Below are 17049 nucleotides of genomic sequence, written 5' to 3'. Positions count from 1 at the left end.
TAACTAAACTAAACAAACAAACAAACATACATACATTCATCCATAAATGCATAGGTAAAGGGGTGAGTGATGTGGAACCGGAAGCAGGAAATAGAAATATGGAAAAGATCTATTTAACATTGAAAAGAACCATAAGCTTATCTTCAGAACACCTCATTAAAGTATACTTGCATGGCAGTTGCAATCGTGGACAATTCTTGAAGTGGTTGAAGATTGAATTCGTTGATGGGTCTGTGGCATTGAAGAAGAGCATGGTGGCTTCGAGCACATGGCTGTTGTGAGTCAAAGCCTGCTGCCCTGGCCTGCTGAGGGCACGCTGGACGGCGCGGCGTCCCCAAGTACCGAGAAGACCAGGAGTGGATCGTTGCGTCAGTGATGGTAAAGTTGCAGTTGTTTTCTGGATTGAAGAAAAGTCTGACTCCCTTTTGGAAGTATGAAAGCATGGCAGGCATTGCTCAGGCCTGTTGGGCCCAGGGAGCAGCAGAAACTGCGTTGTTGTCGGATGAGAATCGCTGAGAAGAGAGGGCGGTCACTGTGGTCCGTCTCTAATAAAGCCTGAGAATGGCCACCCCTCTCTGGGTTTGCTGTACCAATGAGAAGGGTGGACTGTCTGGTGGGAGTTTCCTCTGTGGTGAAGATTTATGACGCTATCTCAAATCTGCCTTACCTCTTTTCTGTTAATTAATACTCAGATAGATATAACAAATCCACACTGCATTCTAAGAGAAGGTGATGTACATCAAAGCGTGAGTCATCAAATGAGGATTAATTAGATAGGAGACATGAAACAGGTAAGGTTACATTGACCGTTGGTTGTATAATAAAATACATACCATGGTGTATACATAATAGGACACAAAACATCACACTCATTCACACAGTCTCTGGGATGCACGTTCATTTCTAGCTCAGTTCGTCTCTGATTAATGCAGCGAAGTCTGCATGGAAGATTGTTTCTTCCCATTGTCTCTCTCTTGCACATGCGGCCACATTCCTTTCGATCGTAAAAACTCTCTGTGTTCCCTGTAACAAGACACCGTCCTGCCAGTGTGTTAGCTTCATTTGGGATGTTAGTTTTTGGTGAAAGTTTCACAGTGAGTTTGCTGGATTATTCATTAAATAAATTAATAATTTGTGTGTGTCCGATTGGTCCAGACGCTACAGATGCGTTTCATACAAGATCTGGCAACTGGACAACCTCGGAATAATAGGTTTGTTTGAGATGCGCCTCGCCTGAAATGTATGCGAGAGTATAGACCTTATGCGCCAGAGAAATAAGGGCACAGCCATCTTTAGAATATTGTCTTTGAACTTCCGTTTTTGCGGTCGCTCTGTATATTTCTATGGCATTGCTGTCCAAGAGTAATTAGCTTTTGAAGTGGATTTACTTAATGTAAAGTTAATGAAAGTTATCATGAGGATTGTAATGTTTAAAGCAGATGTCTTAACAAATGTCAGTAGACCGGGAAGATTTTAAAACGAGCCGTTCATTCATAAATACGCAAGATCACGGTGAAAATACAGACCGGAATACAAAAGACAACAAGCGCAGCGCTGAAAAGGGACGGGGCTACATAAGGTCTACGACTGCAGTGAGGAGTGGATGACCACCCGGTGATTGGTTCTGCGCAGATTTTGCAAGCCTATTATATTGATGTGATTGATTATTCACATAACAAGGTTTGGGCCATACAAATTACGGGAGTTTCCCAGGGGAGCGGGAGATGGGTGTGAAATACGGGAGACTCCTGGGAAAAACGGGAGTGTTGACAGGTATGATCATGATGTGAGATGATGCGGTTTGCCAGAGTTTCTTCACGTCAGTCCTGCCGAGCCTGAGCTGCTTCACGTCATCCCTGCCGAGCCTGAGTCGCTTCACGTCATGCCTGCCAAACCTGAGTCTCTTCACATCATGCCTGCCAAGTCTGAGTCACCTCACGTCATGCCTGCCAAGTCTGAGTTACCTCACGTCAGCCCTGCCAAGTCTGAGTCTCTTCACGTCAGCCCTGCCAAGTCTGAGTCTCTTCACGTCATGCCTGCCAAGTCTGAGTCACCTCACGTCAGCCCTGCTAAGTCTGAGTCTCTTCATGTCAGCCCTGCCAAACCTGAGTCGCTTCACGTCATGCCTGCCAAACCTGAGTCTCTTCACGTCATGCCTGCCAAGTGTGAGTCACCTCACGTCATGCCTGCCAAGTCTGAGTCTCTTCACGTCAGCCCTGCCAAGTCTGAGTCTCTTCACGTCAGCCCTGCCAAGTCTGAGTCTCTTCACGTCGTGTCTGCCAAGTCTGAGTCACCTCACGTCAGCCCTGCCAAGTCTGAGTCTCTTCACGTCATGTTTGCCGAGCCAGAGACTGTTCTCGTCACGTCTGCCGATCCAGAGACTGTTAACGTAACGGTCACCAGCTGGAGTGCCCTTGAGAGCCACCTGAGGGTAGCCTGGCAAGCCAGACCTACATCAAGATGTTAGGTCTGGCAACTCACCATAGACACGGCTCAATCCGAGGGGCGGGATTAACGGCTGTCTTTCAAATTCCCTCTGCACGCAATAGGACAGCGCTTCAACCAACCAGAGCGTTTTCCTAACAGCGGAGCTAACGTTAGATGATAGATTCAACTTTTGAATCTGGCCGGCAAAACTACGAACACATCTTCCTTTTTTTAAGAATGACTTAAGTGCCGTTCTTTGCTCTTTTCTCAAAGAAAAAACTTAACTCCAAGTCCTCCAGAGCCGAAGCTGAGGACTTGGCCAAAGCCGATTCTAAAGACTGTTCTCCAGCAGCAGCAGCCATTCTTTGTTTTCAAGTAACGTTAGCAGGGAGGGAACCTTCGCAATTCTGTCGTCATTATGTTAAGCCCGCCCTGCCTACTCTATACACGATGTGATTGGCCTGACCCAATTTAGGTTTTTGCTGCTCGAAAGTCAATGGAGAGTTGCTAGACTACCCTGGCTGCAAAATAAATTTTGCTGCCGCTAGGGTGCGTCTAGATTTCTAGGCTAACCTGAGGGCACTCTACATCAGACTATTATTATTCACTCACAACTACATTTCCCATAATTCACTGCCCGGTCTCATCATCCCTGATTATCACATTCACCTGTGTCTCATTATATTGTTTAGTTCACCCCATATAAGCCTGGTTCACCTCATCATTCCCTGCGAAGTCTTGTACGTGAAATGGTTGCCTCTGTCTCTATGATTCCCCTGGTTTTGTTCCTTTGTTCTTCGAGTTCTGTGTTCCCTGTTTTGTGTTACTTTATTAAATCACCCTGCATTTAGATCCTCGTCTTAGCCTGCATTTCTCAGCTTTGTTACAGACGCAGTCACTTGTGAAATGTGCAGAACAGAAGGTTAAGGTCGAACTAAATTGCTGTTTCCGAATAAATAAACATTAGCCACTGTTCTCTATTATTAATGTTGTTCAGAATCGGAAGCCTGTGCAATGATGTAGTTTCCTGACGGTGGGCAGTGCTCGGGGTGGTGACTGAAGGCGGTGACTGAGTAGTTCTGACATCAAATTTTTACGGAAGTCACAATGGCTTAAGAAAAGGCACAGCTACTTTATGCAGGCTGTGTGCATTTGTCTGTGGATTGACTGTTTTGAAACTTATATGGTAGTTTCATAGCCCCTAGACCTCTGTTATCATGAAAAAAGCCAGGAAATTTCAGTTTTGACAATATAGGACCTTTAATAATCAACAATCTGCTCTTGTAATCATAATTGCTTTGAAAAGGAAAAGTTGTTAGTGTTTTATTGCTACTGTAGTGTTCATTTCAGCTGGAAACTGCAGTGATTTCTAGATACAGGAAGATTAATGTTTTTTTTTTTTTCATTGAGCCTATGTTGAAATATTTATTTAGTTATGTTTGAATAAATTGATAGCTCTGGAGAAAAAAAGAGTGTTGTATCATTGATCCATATGCTTTAAACATCTTTAACGTGTGAATTAGATGCCTCGGAATTCTGAACATAAACCTAAACACGTGAGTCTGAATAATGAGTATGAAAAGTTTCTTGCCTCTAACTGATTTGCATAGTCAAATATACAGCGTAACTTTTTTCTTAATCAGTGTTTGTACAAAATGTCTCTCTGCAAGGAGTTATTTACTGCAGGCTCGGATCGCATAAACTACAAGCAACACCTCGAGTTGTCTAGACCGCGTGCAGCTAAATACATTGAGGCAAAAAAATACTTTGCCAGTTTGACAAGCGCACTAAGACATATGCAAATAAGAGCTCTATGGGCAGTGATGTTCAGCCGATGTCCCGGTTGCTTGTGATTATAGTGTTTCTCTGAGAGTTATCCAGGAATGAGATTAAGATAAGCTCAGAAGGGATAACAATATCTGACTGTATTCCAACCATCCCAGTTCGAACTGTCTGTGTTTCACCTTTAACCAATAGCTACTGGTGACCTGCATATGAACTTTGTGGTGTTTAGGAAAGAGTGAAGGGCACAAGGGAATAGTGTGATTGAGTTCTCTGGTGTTTATTCTAACACACTCATGCAGAGAGACTCTAGCTTCGGCATATTCCCTGGAGGCAAAAAACTGTTCCTCTTTCCCTTCGGCCATATACTGAATGACAGCTTGGAAATAATGATGTGTAAAAAGTATGGCAGACAAACAGGGCACACACACACACAGTCTCTCGTGCATCCACATACACACACTATTTGCATACAGCCAGGCTCCTGTCACTTTCAGACGACTATTATATCGCACCTTTCTCCGCTGCTATATTTGCTCTTTTCTATGCATCTGTTGCAGGTGGGAGTTTGGAGACCATCAGAACAAGAGTCACCTTCAGCAAGCTGTCACCAAAGGACATGCTCATCTCTTTCCTCTTCTCCTCCCTGTCACACCAGAATGTGTTAGCTGCATATCTGTATTAGTCTTAAAGAAGTTGTTTTGGAATTTATTGCATTTGCATCCAAACCTTTAAATAAACTACACAGTCTGGTTCACATTGCAGCTTATATAGTATACTTGGAAAGGATGAGACTATTTGACTGATATGTACAGAAACCATTGATCAATTAGCTGTGTATTGAGACAAAATCATTATTTTGAAATCAACATGTATATTTGGTATTTTTTACACGTTCTTATTACATATATGATATACTTTACATTCAGTTCATAATTAAGTAAATGAATTTAATGTTTTCGGACGCGTAATTGCATGTTGATTGGAATTAAAGGGGTCATGAATTGAGAAATCTAATTTTCGTTAATATTTTGACATATAAGATGTCATTGTACAATAAAAAATGTCCTGTTAGTGTCAGAACTCAAAACTTCCTCATTAGTCCAAAACCAGATTATATTGAAACCAAGCTGCCAAGTCGCGGACAAAGTCTTTGGATTGCCATCCTTGTGATTCTAACAGAAAGCCTGGATGAACTTTATTTATTCTTTTAACGAAGTTCCATGTCAGGTCACGTCAGTAAGACACTGTTCGTTTGTCTGTTTCATTTTACTGTGGATTTGTTTTTAAACAAGGCGCAGTTCCACACAGGATTTTCAGAGAGACTGAAAATAAAAAATGATACAGTGCCAACTTGGATCCGACAGTAATGTCGCAACACACAAGTGTTTTTTACCATGTGTCACTAATATTGCTTTGTCTGTTACAGATTGTTTGATATGTAGTGAGTATTTATACTGTAGCACTGCAGTCAAAGTCAATAGTTGTGATTTGCTGCTCTTACCTTTTTTTCGGTATTTATGGGGTTAATGCATTGAATTATCAGATATGGAAGAAAGCATGTAGAGAATGCTGCTTTTGTTATTGTTTTGAATATAGCCATTCGCTGCAATCCTGATTAAAAGCTTTAGTGAGCGACATCTTGAGAATTGGACTCTAAACTAATGTGTTATCAAAAGGTTCTAATATGTATAATTTAGGTACCAATAAGTACCTTTGAGGTACTAATATGAACTTTTTAGGTGTACCTTTTCAAAGTGTACCTTCCCAGTGACAGCTTTTGTACCTTTTTTCTGATAGTGATTAATACTATCTGCAAGTAAAGCTTTTTTAAAAACTTAGGCACACTACAAGTGCACATTCAATACAATTAAAGTACGCTTCTTTTTCACAAGGGGTATGAGAGGTTTATCTGAGATAATCCTCAGGTTATACCACAATGACATTAACATAATGGGACAACAGCCTTTGCAAATGGTTGTACAGAATACACTGAAAAAATTTTGAATGTAGTGAGAATTTCGACCTATTTAAAAATTAAGTATATGTGTAGTATATACTGGTTAACTATCTACTAGATGCCTCTGGCTCTGACAAATATCTGAATATCTGTATGCAAAAGAAACAACCAATTAGATTAAAGCTTCTCATCCTGGGAAAGTAGTTTCCTTTTTTGTGTGCAATATGCATCAGCTGGTCTGTGGCCGATCCGTTGGCATGGCGCCTTGGGCTGAGACTATAATTTTTTAACCAATTCTCCTGTGATAATACTGATGACTCACTTTGGTTGGCCTCAGGTATTCTTTTCTGTGATTGTGTCTGCAGTCATCATTGTAACAGTCATTTAATGCAATGCCAGTCACCTTATAAGGTCGCTGTCTTGAAATAATTCCAAATAAATCAAAATAGCTAAAAATACCTCCTGCTTTAGTGAGTGTATTGTGGCTGTTTTAAGTGATGGATCCAAATGCAGTATAACATTTATTTAAACAAAACAACAAAAGTAAATCCAGGAAGAGAACACAACAAATCGTCTCAGGTTACGTATGTAACCATGGTTCCCTGAGAGGGAACGAGACGCTGCGTCAAGCGCTGCGGGAACGCTCCTGCGTGATTGCGTCATGAAGCACTCGTGAAATCAGTCCAATGGCGTGACGGGACGTCATAGGCGGGTGACGTCATTGACCAGGAAACTATAAAGCACCCCTGAACCAAACAATGTCAGCTTCTGATAGGTCGAACAAGTTGGTCACAGGCATGCCGGGAGTATGGCAAAGCGACGCAGCGTCTCGTTCCCTCTCAGGGAACCATGGTTACATACGTGACCTGAGACGTTCCCTTTCAAGGGAACTCGCGCTGCGTCAAGCGCTGCGGGAACTGAATACCCACGTCGCCATAGTCCTCAAGTGCCTGTATATGTGAAATCGCAATGCACATTAAACTACAAACACCCGAGAACCCGGAGTAGCAGCCACATCCAGGTTATAAAACCTCACAAAAGTGTGCGGAGAGGACCACCCTGCCGCATCACATACCTCTTGAAGTGAAACCCCTGATAACAGGGCCACAGGGCAGCTCTGTGGACATACGCATCTAAAGCCCTCACTGGGCAAAGTAAGTTTAATTTCTCCTGGTCCTGGTTTTGAAACGGAGGCGGAGAAAAGGCCTGCAGCATTATTGGACCCGCCACATTAGTGGGGACCTTAGGCACATAAGCTTCCTTTGGAAACAGGAACGCTTTCACCATACCAGGGGCAAACTCAAGACACGAGGGAGCAACTGACAATGCTTGTAAATCCCTGATCCTCTTAAGAGAAGAGATAGATAGAAGAAACAAAGTTTTTAATGTGAGAAACTTCTCCGGAACCTCTTCAATAGGCTCAAAGGGGGCCTGAGCTAGGCCTTCTAATACAATGGCCAAATCCCAAGTCGGCACCCTCGAGCGTGCCGCAGGCCTCAGCCTCAAAGTACCACGGAGGAAGCGAGTTACCCATGGGTGTCTCCCCACTGACGCACCCTCTAGAGGAACGTGATAGACAGATATAGCTGACACATATACCTTCAAGGTGGAGGGGGACAACCCCGAAGAGAACTTTTCTTGTAGAAAATCTAGCACTGAACCTACTGGGCAGTCAACTGGATTCACAGACTGGTCTGAACACCAGGCAACAAAAACTCTCCATTTTAGGGCATAGAGCCTCCTCGTGGAAGGAGCTCTGGATTGCAACATGGTCTCTACTACCTCAGTAGAAAGACCTGAGCCTATGAGCTGATCCCCCTCAGAGGCCAAGCCCACAGTCTCCACAGCTCCGGACGCGGGTGCAACACTGACCCCGCCGCTTGAGAGAGAAGGTCCCTCCTGACCGGGATTTCCCATGGAGGACCCTCGAGAAGGGACACAATGTCCGACAGCCACACTCGGCCCGGCCAGAACGGGGCTATCAATAAGAGCTGAACCCCGTCCCGGCGAACTCTCTCCAGAACTCCTGGCAGTAACGCCAGGGGGGGAAAGGCATACAGACGTAGCCTCGGCCACGTCTGTACCATGGCATCCAACCCCATTGGGGCTGGGTGTGTGAGGGAATAATATAGGGGACAGTGCGTTGTCTCTTGAGACGCAAACAGATCCACCTGAGCTTGTCCGAATCGACTCCAAATGAGCTCCACCACCTCGGGGTGAAGTCTCCATTCCCCCGGCACCACTCCCTGTCTCGACAGAGAGTCTGCCGTCTTGTTCATGTAACCCGGAATATACAATGCTCGAACTGATAACAACTTCCCCTGGGCCCAAATCAGAACTCGATGTGCCAGTTTCCAAAGCCGGCGAGATCGTAAACCCCCCTGGCGATTTATATAGGAGACCACCGCTGTGTTGTCCGTGCGAACCAACACATGGTGGCCCCTGAGGTCTGGGAGAAAGTGTCTGAGCGCCAGAAACACGGCCATCATCTCCAGCTGGTTTATGTGCCAGGAAAGATGATGGTCGCTCCACAGACCCCTAGCCGAGCGACCACTCATGGTCGCCCCCCACCCGGTGAGGGAAGCATCCGTCGTTAGCGTTAAGCGACGACAAGGAGCTCCCAACACCGGACCCTGGGACAAGAACCAAGGATCTTTCCATATAACTAAGGCACGTAGGCATCGCCGCGTGACCTTGATCATGCGGAACGGATTTCCCCTCGGGGAGAACCCCCTGGTCTTGAGCCACCACTGTAAGGGTCTCATGTACACCAGGCCAAAAGGAATCACGTTGGATGCTGCTGCCATCAAACCCAAGATTCTCTGAAACTGTACTACAGTGAGTGACTGGCCTAGTCTTATCCTGCGCACGGCTTCCAGGATCGTTTTTATCCTGGCGGGCGCCAAACGGGCTCTCATGGTCTTTGTGTCCCATACTACGCCCAGAAAAGTGGTATTCTGTTGTGGAACTAACACGCTTTTCTTTGCATTTAGCCTTAACCCCAACGTTTTCATATGGGCTAGCACAGCATCTCGATACTGGGCCGCCTGAAGTTCTGACTGCGCCAGAATGAGCCAGTCGTCTATATAATTCAGCACGCGGATGCCCTGGAGTCTCAAGGGAGCCAGAGCTGCATCCACGCACTTCGTGAACGTGCGGGGTGACAGTGCTAGGCCAAACGGAAGAACCCGATACTGGTACGCTTCGCCCCCGAAAGCGAACCTGAGGAACTTCCTGTGTTGCGGAAGGATGGAGACGTGAAAATATGCGTCTTTTAGGTCTATCGTGACACACCAGTCCTCGGACCTGATCTGACACACAATCTGCTTCAACGTGAGCATTTTAAATTTTAATTTCTTGACTGCCCGATTTAGTTGGCGCAAATCTAGAATGGGCCGCAGCCCTCCACCCTTCTTTGGAACTATGAAGTACGGGCTGTAAAACCCCGACTCTCTGCTGTGGGGAGGAACCCTCTCTATAGCCTCTTTTTGCAAAAGCGTCTGTACTTCTCCTTCCATCACCAGAGCCTGCTCGGAGTTTACTACCGTGTGTACTACTCCACTGAACCTGGGCGGGCATGACCCGAACTGAATTCTGTACCCTTTTTCCACTGTACGCAGGACCCAATCTGAGACATTTGGCAGAAGTTTCCACGCTGCCAGATACTCTACTAAGGGAACCAGCCTCTCGAGGCTGGTCTCTGGTGTTTTTTGAGCGGCCAGCTCGATGACCTGAAACGGCGCACCGGCAGGAAGCAACCGAACTGACCCACTTTGAACCCTCCTCAGAGGGTGCGAGCTTCCCCATGCCGCTACGTTTCCGGGCGGACATAGAGATGAGTACTCGCTGAGGACCGCTGCGCCCTGAAACACCGGAGGTGGCAGGGTTGGCAACACGGCCCCCTGATGGCACCGAGAGGAAACGGGTGCCTCGACACACCGACTCCCCTCGGAGGGGACTGCCATCGAAATCCTGACGTCCTTGGCGTCAGGACTTCTTCGCCGAGGCCTTCCTGGAGATAATAACAGTCCTCAGATCTGCTTTACCTCGGGAAGACCTTGGCTGAGCGCGCTGTCCCGGTCCCCAGTCTCTCTGTGGGGGAGCACGGGCAGCCACGCTCACCTTCTGCTGAGCTCTGTGAGAGGAGGACATACTCGACTGGGGCTGCTCCCGCCCAGCAGCCCCAGAGACATAGACTTTTCGGGGAAGAAACTTTGAAAATGCGGCTGCCTGCTTTTTCGCTTCTTGAAATCGTTCTACAACCGAATTCACTGAATCACCAAACAGACCGGTAGGGGAGACAGGAGCATCTAACAGAAACGTTTTATCTCTTTCCTTGATGTCAGATAAATTTAACCAGAGATGCCTCTCCGTGGCCACCATTGCTGCCATAGAGCGGCCGATAGATTTTGCCGCTTCTCTGGTGGCCCGAAGAGACAGATCAGCTGCCCTCCTGATCTCCGCGATCGTTTCCCTCCCCACTTCCTCACATTCATCGTCTATGTCTTTTAATAGATCAGCTTGATATGCTTGCAGGACAGCCATAGTGTGTAAGCTAGCGGCTGCCTGACCTGCTGCTGAGTATGCCCTACCCACTAAAGCTGATGTCGTTCTCACTGGTTTAGTGGGCAGCTGCGGGGCTTTCAGCGATGATGCAGACTCAGGGGAGAGATAGCTCGCAAGCGTCTCTTCCACCTGAGGCATCGCCGCATAACCATGTTTCTTTAACCCTACTATATTCGAATATTCAGTAGTCGCTGGGTTAAAAACTCTGAATGATGCCGGTCTAATCCATGACTTCGACACCTCAGTATGGAGGTCAGGAAAGAACGGCAAGCCCCGCTTTGGAGGTTGAGATCTAGCTGGCAAAAATCGTTCATCTAATTTGCTTTTTGTTTGACTTAATTCCTGCTCACCGGCTGGCCAGTCCAGCTTTAATCTAGCAACAGCACGAGTGATAACCTCCAAAAGCTCCTCTTGTGTGTGTGTAATTGTGTGTGATTGTGTAAATTCTTCATTTTCACCCAGGCTCACAACATCCAGCTCCTCAGAACTGGAATGCTGTTGCACCTGCGCTTCAGCGCGAGCAGAAGAAACCGCAGCGCGTGCTTCTGACTCGCAAACTGAAGCGTCGGATTCAACGGTTAAAGGAAGAGATAGGGGATCACCCGTCTCAAACCCCGCCGTTAAATCCATCTGCGAACCCCAGGACGAGCGTCTCCGCCGTGCCTCGGCAGCAGCGGGACCCGAGCCCTGGGGAACGCGAGCCAAAGCGCCCTCCTCGAAGAGCGCTCGGCGAGACCGGAGAGTTTTTATTGCCAACTTTTCACAATGCTTACAGCCAGCCCCCTCGAGAGCCGACTGGGCATGTTCCGGTCCTAAACACATCACACAAAGCTCGTGTGTATCCCCACCCGTGATGAAACGAGGGCAGGGAGTGACACACTGCTTAAACTGCTGCTTTTCCATAATATATATATATAGAGAGAGACAAACACACATCAAATAGACAATACGATTTCACATTGAGCGCTTGTGAAGACACAGAAGCTGACATTGTTTGGTTCAGGGGTGCTTTATAGTTTCCTGGTCAATGACGTCACCCGCCTATGACGTCCCGTCACGCCATTGGACTGATTTCACGAGTGCTTCATGACGCAATCACGCAGGAGCGTTCCCGCAGCGCTTGACGCAGCGCGAGTTCCCTTGAAAGGGAACCAGGAAGACAACAAGGTATTCCAGACACAGAAAAAAATAAATAAAAAAATAATGAAAATAAACGTGCATGAAACATCCATAGAGGACAACACCAAACTAAGGGACCATTTACACAACACCATTTTCAACTAAAAGTGGAACACTTTTTTTGCGTTTTGGCCATTCATTTACACGTCAATGGCATTTTTGGGGGCCTGAAAACGCAAAGTGCGTGCTTTTGAAAACGAAACCGTTATATTGTCTCCGGGTAAACTACAAATACGTGAATTTGTGAAAATGGTGACATCAAGCGTGCATATATCGTGTTCAGTCTATAGGTGCATATATAGTTTTTCTTTACAAAAGTGACATCGCCAACTACAATTGTTTTCACGAATCTGTGTGAACTGAATGGGGATTTTTGCAATGTTGACTTCTGTACGTGAAAAACGCAGCTGAAAAACATTTACATTTTTAGTACATCATTGTCACGTAAACATACAAGGGAATAAGGGCAGGAACAAGGAACAGGTGTGAGTGATTAGTTGCTATGGTAACTAACGAGGGTAACTATAGAAACTAACAAGGAGAAAGGAAACAAGGCAAACACAGCAACTAATCACAAAGTCAACAACAGAAACCAAAATACACTTCAAACTTTAAAGTCAATTAAAGGCAAGACAGGGTAACACGAGATGGGAATCATAACAGTGAAGTATGTAATGACTTTTATGTGCTGCATGTTGCTGACAATATGAAATAACATATTAGTGTAAAATAAGATAATTAAAATAGTTAATTAGATAATTAGAACAGTGTGCATTTCTACTACATTGATTATTACATACAACTTAAGCATATTCAGGATGAGACGTCATCCGACATGTTATTACAGAGGAAACATTTGATAATTGAGTTGTTATAGTAGAAAATTGAAAAGCATTTCTGAGGTAAGATAAACTATGATGATATACTTGTATCATTTTTTAACAATTTATTTGTGAAAGTGTTTATTAAGATTGGGGAAAAAAATGTAATTAATTTAATAAAATAGTGAAAATGTATGCATTTTGACAATTTAGTTTAATAATTGAATAATGAGAGACAAATAACTGTCAACAGAATCCCAATCATAGAGATGCATCTTAATTACAATTACAGAATAATTCTAATAATGAATAATGTTTTCAAATTGTAGACCTACATCTATGTCACAGAACTATTAAATAACAATTATTAAATTACGATACTAAACAACTAAATAATAATGAATGATCAATACTGAAATGGGTATCTTACCCCAAGGGTCTCACTTTAACTTTTCACTTTAAAATAAAAAAGCATTTGTTACTGTATGAATCAAAATGAATTACTTCTTATATCCAACCAAATAAATTCACAGATCATTATATCAAATTGATAATTTTTCATCAAATCTATTGAATAAATGGAATAATGCTCACGAATGTTGATGTTCAGATTAATTGAAAAGTCATGATTAATAAGTGCATAAATTGTCAGTAAATGTATTAAGATGTTAGGCCAGAGAATGACATGGTCAAATAGATGCAGGAGGGATCTTATCCTTGGGGGCATCTTAAAGGGTTAGTTCACCCAAAAATGAAAATTCTGTCAGTAATTACTCACCCTCATGTTGTTCCAACCGCGTAAGACCTTCGTTCATCTTCGGAACATAAATTAAGATATTTTTGATTAAATCTGAGAGTTGTCTCACTCCTCCATAGGCTTTCAGAGGGACCGAAACTTGCTGGCCCAGAAAAGTTATTAAAGAGATCGTTAATATAGTCCAAGTGACTACAGTGGCTCAATCTTAAGTTTATCAAGCGACGAGAATACTTTTTGTGCGCAAAAACAAACAAAAATAACGACTTTATTCCACTATTCATTTCCTTCTCTCTGGGCCTCTAGTTGGTTCACGTAGTGTTTTTGCGTAGCGCGTCTGTGTTACATGTCACCACGTAGGCTCACAATTGGCCGAAGCGGGTCATGTGTGTGATGCGTGATGACGTGCAACACAGACGCGCAGCGCAAAAACACTACGAGGCCCAGAGAGAAGTTTTCGCGCAGGCGCAGTGAGGGAAAAAACACTGAGTTTAGGGCAATCGGTTCGTAGCTCTGCTTCAACTGTGCGATATAGTCACGAGGAGCGACCAAAATTTCTAACATGCCAGAAATTCATCCGACCATCCGATTGCCGGTCGGGAAAGGTTAATCGCCTCTCGTTTCCCCCTTTACACTGCACGAACACTGCACGACAAACGATGCACGACAAAGCTGAAAATCGGCCCGACTCGAAAAAGAGTCGCACAAGTCAGAATTCGGCTCAAAATCGGACAAAAATCGCACAGTGTATGCCCGCCTTTACTGCATCCCTACATATGTTTTTCCTGCCACAGTTTATTTGCACTAAAACAAATAACTTGCTTACTAATCTATGTATCATTGCCCAATGTAAAGGATGTCTCAATATTGGTGCAATACGATATCTCATTTTTACATAGCCTTTAATTGCAAAAAGTGTGCATTTATTGTCTGTATTTAACCCTGTAAAGCCTGACAAATAACAAAATCAAGATTTTTTTTATTTTATTTAACAGTTTATTGAACTTTTAGACAGAAAAAAGAATGCATATGTGTGTTTTGTTGAGTATGTGTTATGGTCTGTCTCCTATGTTTCATTGTTTTTGTTGTTTTGGTTTAGTCATGTGACTTAGTTTTCCTGAGTTGTCTTAATTAGTCATTTCCTTCACCTGTCATCCTTCAATTATCTCATTAGTTTCCTTTGTTTCATCCATGCTTATAAGCCTTCTCCCTTTGTGTCTAATGAGAACCAAACATGTCTATGTTGTTGATTCCTACTATTCTGAGAATTTATTATTAAAGTCTATCTCTTTGTATTATTCCTTGTCTTCGTGAGTACTCCTTGGCAACATTCCGTAACAGTATGGCTAATATAAATGTTTTAGGATAATTTGGACCTATTATATATATTCCTCAATAGTATCATTTTAATAATAATGATATTTACATTCTTTTCTGATCAAAGCTCTGTAGTTTTTTTTTTTATTGTGGGGGGCAAATGCAATGCAATACGATGATGAGAGATATACAATTTACAAAAAATTTCTCAAAAAGACTGATGTATCATATTTGATTTGATTTTAACAATTTGTTTATTTATGTATTTATGTTGTATGAAAGATGTACAGATAATCAAGTAGTTACTTCAGTCCTGTAAATGTTTATCTTGCAACCCCATATGGACAAACTGAAGCTCGAGTCGCCATTGGCTAGTAAAATTTATTTTACTCACCAGACATGTTACATAGAATGACAAATTGAAATGATTTTTTTTTATATAAATATAGAATATAAATTTTAAACACTATTAAATATAATTAAACAGTCTGTAATAAAATAAGAACAAATAATCAAACTACAAGCAATAGCACAAATAAACACAATTGAACAAAGATACAATTGAAATAAACTGCTTCGGTAGATTAAAGACATTGAATAAAGTAACTGAATGTAAAATAACACCGCATAGTACTCACTGTATAAATTAAATATAGATGAATCCTTATTAAAGTTACAAAAGTTATTCAGTCAAGAGCATTAAGTGATTTTTTTTTTTTTTTGGCAGTGAGTCTTTAGTTGTTTGATTAACATTAAAAACACAGATAGCAGCAGGAATATTAGGCTGCTTTTACTTTCAGACATAATGCACAGATTCAATATACTGACACTGTTACAACAGGTTCACACATACTCTGTTTGCAGTGCATATGCAGTACATATGCGGTGGAAAAGCAGCCTGTGCTCATTGTACTTTCACATGCATTTGCAGTGTGCAACTGTTCATGTAGTATACCACATACAACATTTGATGTGATTCTCATTGTATACACAGTACAGTTATACAATATTTCATAGACAACATATTATGCAAACAACATATTATGCAATTCATTACTTCTATACACATTTATATATTAAGTTGTGCAAGTGGCAAAACATTTAAACATGTTAAAATCACAAATATTTTTAATTAAAATTTACAACTGACAAAAACAGCTGACTCTCATGCCTTTTATTTTGCATTTAAATCTTTATACAAGAAATCAAAGAACTTCATTTTTTCCACCTTCACGAATCACAACAGTGGTGAAGCTAGGGATGGGATTTGAATTGTGGCCCACCCAATCAAAAGTTGGTCATTTTCCAAATATATGTATGAAATAATTTAATAAACAATAATAATTATAATAAATGTCTTATTACACTATAAATTTATTTATTTAGTTAAAAGAATGATTAAATGCAAGTTTACATGGTTACCATACATTGCAGATGATTTCCTAGTTTCCCCTCTCCCTATAGGTATAATGCTTGTCAAAATGAAACGTTAAATATAACGTTAAATATAAATATATCTCCGTTTCTGTTAGTCCCATCCACAATCTGATGACGCAAGGTTGTAAAAAAAAATTAAAAAAAAAAAAAAAGAATTGCGTATTTGTGGAGCTCAATTTGAAAATGGCGATGCAAATATCAAACAGTTGGTACTTTAAAAAGTCTAAATTGGAAATTTAGAGAAATTAGAGAAAACAGGAGAGAAGTTACAATAAAGCATGTGGCTTGACTTTGAGAAATCGTTCAGTTAGATTGTGGATTGTGATAAGGACAAATGGCCATCATGGGTTATATTCTGTAGGTAAGCTTGATAAGCCATTGGTGGCCGATGAAATGAGTGTCACACTAAACCTACTCTCAACTGTGATGAAAAGAGATTTGTCCAACGGCTCTCAAAGGATTGATCTTACTCCAACAGCATGTGTGATATTTAAAGCTGCAGCAACACCTCAAGTTGTCAACACCACAGGCTGCTAAATATGTTAAGGCACATAAAACTCTGCCACTTTGACAAGAGTGCTGGGAAATATGCAAATAGCAGCTCTATGGGAAGTGATGTTCAGCCAATTATAAATCATGTGTCAGTTGCTTATGCTTCCCGTGAATGCCGAGGGTTGTCCAGGGCGAGTTTAAATAAGCTCAGCAGATATAAAAATATCCCATGATATTCTATGTGATGGACAAAGATTGACCAAAGACCCTAAAAGAATTGATTTCACTTCTAATGACCGTCTAACTGTCTGTCT

The sequence above is a fragment of the Squalius cephalus genome, assembly GCF_949319135.1.
Source record: "Squalius cephalus genome assembly, chromosome: 2".
Classification (NCBI taxonomy): Eukaryota; Metazoa; Chordata; class Actinopteri; order Cypriniformes; family Leuciscidae; genus Squalius; species Squalius cephalus.
The sequence above is the reverse complement of the archived record's forward strand: the minus strand, read 5'-3'. Positions refer to the sequence as shown.